Source organism: Diadema antillarum, unplaced genomic scaffold (genome assembly GCF_040938485.1).
Source record: "Diadema antillarum isolate AM-2024a unplaced genomic scaffold, OU_Dant_1.0 scf00000103, whole genome shotgun sequence".
In the NCBI taxonomy this organism is placed as follows: Eukaryota; Metazoa; Echinodermata; class Echinoidea; order Diadematoida; family Diadematidae; genus Diadema; species Diadema antillarum.
Window position 1 is genome coordinate 6812076 of NW_027270992.1, and position 6331 is coordinate 6818406.

Here is a 6331-nt window from a genome sequence, read left to right on the forward strand (position 1 = left end):
CCCACATGAAACACACTCACAAATGTCCTCAAAGAATTTGGTGCAGTTTACAGCGAAAAGCTTATGAACCCGCGTAGATACATGCACACATACGATTATTCACTGAAACCCACACACACTCATATTAGTCTTAGTGCAGTGTTTCATTTTTTTAAAAAGTGATTTGACTTCAAGCTTACAAACTCACATCGATCTATCAGACCATTGGTCGACTTTCGGTCCATTGTATATTGCTGTGACCTGTGTGACTTGAAGAATGCACACACACAAGTGCAATGACATGAATACAGCTGTACCGCCTAGCTTTGCACGTAGAAATAGTCTTACAGTTCTTGCTGCAGACTACTTCTGTACTGTCTTGAAATACACTGCAAGTGCTGCAATGTCTTGCCTTTTTTTTTTAAATTAATGATGCCGAATCAAAGTATGATTTAGTGTATGTTAAGCAGGTGTTTGAATAATTCACTTAAATGTTGTAGTATGGACACTTAATGGAAAGTGAAGTTGTCAAATACATGTAGTGCGGTATGAGAGTGATTTGGTGTACATCCACTGCCGTGCATCGCAGCATTCAATTATGACATGAGTGACAGTACATGTATTTGATGTGGCCTAAATCATGCTGGTGATGCCCCTGTTGCATGTACCCAAGAGTAAGATACAATGCACTCCTGTTATATCATACTGTGGCACATGCTTAAAACGAATCTCTCGTTACCACAAAGTAAAACTTGGGTCCCAAAATTATTGGCCTCCATATACTTAATTGTTTGGCTAATAAAATTTTGATGTAACAAAAGAAAACTGCTCGACTTTGCTACAACTGGGGTCGCCTGTATCACACACAGGTGTTCTGTCTCTTTCCAGTGCAGTTTGAATGGTGTGAGCAGTCGTTTGAATAAATTTGTCAAATAGATGTATATCATTTCAGTAACAAACACTGTAGTTTTTGTGTGTGTGTGTTTTTTTTTTTTGTTTTTTTTTTAGAGTGTCTTGTGCCAAGTGGTTAAGCCAATATGTTGTGTAGATAAATTGCAGAGAAGATAAAGGAAGAAAAACAAGAAGTAGAAGAAAGCCTTTGTTGCTATTGCATATAATTTGTGTAAACTGCTGCACTGATAACTCATTTAGTGTATGCTTGAGCTTATACACTTGTTAAGCATAATACAATTTATGGAAATGATACAATGCACTAAATTGGCTGGTGTTGGATGAGAGTTGATGCTAAAAGAACAGTTGTCTGCATTATCAGACCTCCAAGCATTCTGAATTTGGAGGAAAGAATCTGAATTTCCACCATTCCTAGCTCTTGTTTCCAGAGGAGTTTCCTATTTTTCTTGATAATTTCGGACACTCCAATGGAAACTGCTCTTTCTTTCCTGCTTTTGAGCCAAATCATCCCTATTTTTCAGTCAGAAAGGTTGGGAGGTCTGTATTATCACAGCATTTTGTAAAGTAAGCATCTAAGTTAGAATCATGCCTGTCTGCTGTAGTCTGTTTGACTTAACCTTTTAATAATAATTGTTTTGGATATAAACTCCAAATTTTATTGTCCAAGAATGGAAATTCATTTTGCCCAATTGATCGTGGGCCCTACAGCCACTGAGCAGCGCCAGATCAACGTTGCTCTAACCTTTTCAACTGTTGAACGGCAAACAAGGTAGCAGCAACTCCCATCTTTTAATGTCTTTTGGTATGACGCGGCCGGGGTTTGAACCCACGACCTCCCGATTGTGAGGGCAGCCGCTCTACTCACTGAGCCAACACATCGGTATGGCTATGCGATGGCATATTTCATGATATCAGTTGTTGCTATGCCACACTCTATGTTCATTATGTTTGCAGACCCTGTGTTTGTATGTTGTCATTATGAAGAATGTTCATCCCACTGTCTCGGGCTGTATTCATGTTTGGTTTGTATGAGGGACATCAGGCTGTGGGTAATAGTGAACACGAAACAGTGGAGACATCCATAAAGAGGTCATATGTAGAGGGATGTGTTGCTTACAGTACCAGATATTGTACAACATTATGTACATGTACATGTGTTTGTTCAGTATAGCGAAAAAAAAGCAAATAAACAAAACAGAACAAATACACCAGAAATAAAGGCACTTGGTGTTTTTTTTTTAGAAACAAGTACAGTACATTTTTTTTTTCATTTTTACATATCGTTTATACAAGGTGTACAATGATTCATGTACACTTTATCTTTATGCTTTAATTGTCTCCTCTGCATTTATTGCAGTTGGTAAATCTAACAACAAAAGAACCACCAAAAGATAAAGTCTACTCTTGTGTATTTCTGAATGGATTTGGGGGTGCAAAGTATGTCAGTTCCTCCATGTCTGCTGTCCCAAGCCCATTGCTGTTAGGTTTTAATCATTGTCCAGTTACATACAAGTGTACAGCTGTAGTTGGATTTGGTGAGTTGATTTCATGTCACAACCCTACCAATGCAGCACATACCAAAACTGAAGTACAGTATTTTAAAAGTAAAGATTTGAAGAAAAAAAAAATCTGCGGTCAGGTTGACTTGAAATTACAGTCTATTAAAAAAAAAAACACACACACACCTGAACCATGTGCAAGTACATAATCCTATCAACTGCAATTACGTGTACAGCTGTACACGTTTTGCACTGATAAATTTCTCTTACATTGTATGTGATTGCAGCTGATCAAAGCTTTATCATGTGTCATGCGTTTAAGTGACGGTTACATGTGTGAGATAAATGATAAAAATACATGTGGAAGAAATGTGTTTTCTACATACATCTTACATGTACCCCTACATGTACTAGGTATTTGCAGTTTTGTAAATTATATGTTAAAAGAGTTTATAAAGTACTGTACTACATGTATATGTTGAAAACGAGACGAGAAAATTAAAACTTGAAAAATGCATTGTTGATACTGTATGAAGTATTTTGTTAGATCTCTTTCATTATATCGACTTTCCATTGTACATGTACAGTATGACATGCTTGTTTGCTCATCACTGAATTTGCTGACGGCTACACTAGAATCTTGGTGTAAAGAGATAAGGTGTAACGAAAAAAGTGTACGTACAATGTACAGTCAAATTTGCCTGACCGGTCACCCGTCTATATCGGCCACCTGCCGTTTACGGCCACTAAAAGAATTCCCTACAAAAAAAGCCATGTCAACAACCCTGTCAGTGGCGGCCACCTGTCTGTGATGCTCACCTTTTCGTCTCTTGTGTGGCCGCTATAGACAGGTTTGACTGTACTTTCCATGTTTGCTGTACAATGTACATGAACAATTTATTGTTGAGAAGTGGCGCCTACATGTAACGAATTCAAAATGTAACGGACCCCTTCGTTAGATTTGCTTTATTCTTTTGTTTCAGCTTCGTTCATGCATTGTGTATAACAAAGAAAGCCTGTATGTACTGTTACCTTACCCAGTGCAAAGATTAACATTCAGTAGTTGCCTACTTCTAGCTGCTCTTACATACAAGACTGCCGAATCTATTGTACCCCAAGTTTCTACTGTGTGAGCTCTGTTTTAAGAAAATCAAAACCTTCGAACTTCAGTTAAAAAATGCATGAAAAGGAAATGGTTTCACAGACCTTCCCGCATGTTACGTTTGTGTTTGTGTGTGTGTGTGTGTGTGTGTGTACGGGAAGGTGAGGTTTTTAGAGTAGTCTTTGTAGAGACTAAGATTGATAATGAATTCAGTTGTAAATGATAGATGTATTGATGGTTCCATGACATTCGCTTCTATGACTATAACATTCCCATGAAATATCTGCAAGCCAGTAAGCCAAACATAAATTTTACACCCACTGGCATAAGCCTAATCCTAATCCTAACAAAATCTTCACATCAAACTAAACCCTAAACTCTATCAAAAAAAAACAAAAAAAACAAAAAAAAAACCTAACCCTAAGTCCTTGGAAAAAACGAATCACACCGGAGTTATAATGTTGCAGGAGCAGATGTCGTGTCACCGTATATGAAAGAGCCTATTCCATGTTTGACACCTGCGTACATTATAATACATGTACACTGTACATTAAACATTCATACATTCTGTCAGCAACACGCCACAACACTCGGAAAAAAGCCAACCACATCAGGATCAAATTGCACGTAAAATCAACATTGTATATTATAATACAGCGTATGTTCATTTCGTCACTCACAAAAACAAAAAAATTTACATTGTATTTATCTAAGATAATGATATGCTCTGTAGGCCTACATTAATTATTATTGTAGACCTATTTTGCGCACTGCCGCTTATAAATTTTTGAAATGTATCGTATTGCAAGTAGGCCTGCATTAATTGCACCTCTTTGCAATATAAGTATCCACATACATTCCAATCTCAAACAAAATTTGTGCACTTCAGTCTACCGAGAGGCAGAAATGCAGTACACTTCAAAAAGACCCATTTTGATCCCTCATACACTGCAGGTGAAGAGGGTGCACTTGATTCTAAAAATGCATACTTCATCTTCAATTAAATTTCTGTACGCTGATGGGGTGTCGGTGTATACATCTAGTAGGAGATAGTACAATGTACTTACATAAACTACCATGGAAACGGCTCTGGAGGCCACACCCACCACTAAGAAAAAAAACAACAAGTAGATTCTGATCACTGATCGTCGGGCCTATTCAGAAAACATCATTTCAAATTGTCCCTAATTGGGGGGGGGGGGGGGGAGGGGGTCCCACACTGGCCCATGGACTATACAAGATGACGCAATTAAAGGCCAATAGGTCCTACATTGTATATACATGTAGTTCTCATGCGATGTAAGCCATAAATAATAGGGATACGGTATATCAGTGAATTAAACAGCAAAATAACGGACATCTTATTGTCTAAAACGCTCATTCAAGGTGACTGTCAGAAATGTAGGCCTATACACGCATAACAAGGCCTTTAGAATTTAATATTGTACCTGCGCCTCTCATGCAACTCGGAAAATGTCAACCTTTCAAGTAATATGTGTGCCTGTTTGTGATATCTCTATTGATTTGTCAATACATTCCCATCTAATGTAGATCATGTCGCTAGACCTCGATACATTTAAATCCTCATGTAGGCCCCAGGCCTACTGACGTGTTTCGTCGTTTGATATCCTCACGTTTTCATTGGACGATGGCGCCACGAGAATACATAGTACACTGCAAAAAGTACGGTGTTAAATAGTGAACACCGAGCTGGTGTTAAATTTTCGGTGCTCATTTATGGTGTTAAATTAACACCCCCGGGTGTCATTTCCAAATTTTAATCTGTTTTTTGAAGAGTTTCTTAGTAACTGCACTTCTTGTTGATTTTTAATTTAAACAAGACGATCAAGAATTTTACATTAAAATACTAGATTTTTGAAAAAATGTGAAAATAAATTTACACCAAAGTAACACCGGCTGGTGTGGTCTCTTATTGAAGCTGGACGGGTGTTAAACCATTGATATTAACACCAACAAATATCAAATCAACACCATGTGGTGTCATTTTTGAATTAACACCAGCACAGTGTCAAAATAACACCAGGTACAGTGTCAAATTAACACCACGAAGTGTCAGGTGAACACTTTTCAACACCATCACAGTGCATTTCTAACACCTGTGGGTGTGGTCCTTTATTGAAGTTTGATCGGTGTTAGATTTAACACCCGTGGTGTTAAATCTAACACCGATGTTTTTACAGTGTAGGCCTAATAAACTTACACATTTAAAACAAGGTCGAACATTTTCCTGTTTCATCACGATTGGCTATCGACGTTCTCGTCGTTTGATATCCACACTTCTCTGGACGATGGGACCACGTTATAAACCGGTGTAAAGCTGCCTCATTATCTCTATTTTGCAAAATTTAATTCTACTATTATAATCATACACTGGTGAACATCTTTTTCTTTTTAAGAACACGTAGGGGGGGGGGGGGGGGGGCTTAGATGCACAACTAGATTTCGTCGTTGCCAGAAGATTTTCCTGGTCCTGTGTATATCTATTTATGTAATGTGGTTTGCGAATATGTCTCTTTATTTCCAACCAGGAAACCAGGTATGCCTGTATATTATCTGATTATATCCATAATGTAAGTGATCATGAAGACATAACCTTTCTCGGGTTATCATGCCAGACCTTTGATTGCAAAATAATAGATGGTCAAGTGATATTTTTGTAGGCCCTATGACTATCATAATTATCAACGTTAAATATGTGATACGATGTAATGTTCTCTAAGGTAAGAGAGAGAAACAGAAAGAGAATTAAATGTTGAACTTTTTGCGACTGAGCTGTATATGAGCTTAAATGGATGAAATGCTGAAACAGGGTAATCAT